Here is a 1,558-nt window from a genome sequence, read left to right as displayed (position 1 = left end):
CTCTTGACTTTGTCAAATACTGCCTGTGTGGTATGTGGTTTTGTGGGAGATTAAGGAAATTGTCGGTGAAGGCATTCACTTGGTTGTTGACATCACCTTGGCGACGAGCTTTCAAATCAGAGTTTGCGAGCTTAGAGCAAATGACTGGCCATTTTCCTCTTTCCCACAGCCAGGTTGAAATTGTAGATGCTTGATCTCGTTCGAAATTGTAGATGCTTGATCTCGTTCTGCTGGAATCTTCAGTGTCGAGAAGACAACCTTGTGTTCAGATGATCCAACATAGCAAAGGAGTCCGACAGATCACTCAATCCTAGGTCGAGTGAAGAGTCAGAGAAGTGAGTAGGGAAATCAACAAAGTTTTTCATATCAAACACCACAAAAAGGCATTAAAGTCCTTCTGTATAAGATGTTGGTTGAGGTCGCCAACAATTATAATATGTTGACATTTGTGTTGAAGCAGAAGGGAGTCCACATTTTCTATTAAGAAGTTGAAGCTGTCTGCATGTTGCTACTAAGGTCTGCACATTGCTCATACTAGTACAGAAGGACTAGTGTTTATGGACACCTTGAAGAACATCATTTCTAGGTGAGAAGTGATAGCAACATGTACACTTTAGGAGAAGCAGACAGAAACACTTCATCAAAAGTGTCTCTCTCTCTTTCTCTCACTCTCTATATCTCTAACTGATGCTTGTACTGTATATCTTTCAAATATTCCCGTTCAAGACTTTCTGAGAGTATTTAGGTGTTAGAGAGAAACTAGGAAAAAGGTAAGAGCGATGAAGATGGAAGAGGGGGATATAAAGGAAGAGAAGGAAACGCTAAGAAGGATGGATAAATAAGAGGGAAAATTGAGGTAAGGGACCAAGAAAATAGGATTAATGAAGCTACAGCAGTTTATTTTTTAAACACTAGTAACCAATGAATGTGAGCGACATGTTTGGTCTACAAATAAATGACAGATGTTACCTCAGGGGGAGCCCGGGATTGAACCAGGGACCTCTCGATCTGCCGTCTAATGCTCTACTACTGAGCTACACCCCCACCTCTCATATCTTCCTCAGCAAGAGCCTGTCACAGTTACTAAGTGGTAACCTTTCTAAGTGATGCTAATTAAAACATCGTCTGCCCAGACCCGGGGTCGAACCGGGGACCTTTAGATCTTCAGTCTAATGCTCTCCCAACTGAGCTATCTAGGCTTTTCTTCAAGCATTGCCACGCGTTTTATTCTTCGTTTTCGTGTTTCTGATATAGCAAGTTGAGAGTCAGGAAACCTGAGGCTTATTGAAGTTTCTCTAATTTTTGCAAAGACATACTTATAGAGTTTTGCAGTGACACGGTTTTGAAGTTAAGTAATATCACCACAGACATGTTTTACTTAGGACATTTCACACTGATGTGCAATGGGTCTCTTAGTTTCTTTTTCTTCAGTTCATTTCACTATTTAAAAAAAATTATGTATATGTAAAACATTAAATAATCGGAAGGGCAAAAGAATACACTGCATTTTGGGTCTCTTATTTTACGAAATTTCCCCAAATTTATGAGCAATTATTTT

The 1,558-nt window shown here is 39.7% G+C and overlaps 2 non-coding genes across 2 annotated transcripts; both read right to left on the bottom strand.

The window, feature by feature from the left end:
- Positions 1-972: 972 nt before the first annotated feature.
- TRNAC-GCA (transfer RNA cysteine (anticodon GCA)) lies at positions 973-1,044 on the bottom strand. Its single transcript has one exon. It is a non-coding gene; the product is annotated as a tRNA-Cys (tRNA).
- Positions 1,045-1,126: 82 nt separating this feature from the next.
- Positions 1,127-1,199, bottom strand: TRNAF-GAA (transfer RNA phenylalanine (anticodon GAA)). The gene has a single exon. It is a non-coding gene; the product is annotated as a tRNA-Phe (tRNA).
- Between the last annotated feature and the right edge of the window lie 359 nt (positions 1,200-1,558).

The sequence above is a fragment of the Cherax quadricarinatus genome, chromosome 5 (assembly GCF_038502225.1).
Source record: "Cherax quadricarinatus isolate ZL_2023a chromosome 5, ASM3850222v1, whole genome shotgun sequence".
Lineage (NCBI taxonomy): Eukaryota > Metazoa > Arthropoda > Malacostraca > Decapoda > Parastacidae > Cherax > Cherax quadricarinatus.
The sequence above is the reverse complement of the archived record's forward strand: the minus strand, read 5'-3'. Positions and strand labels throughout refer to the sequence as shown.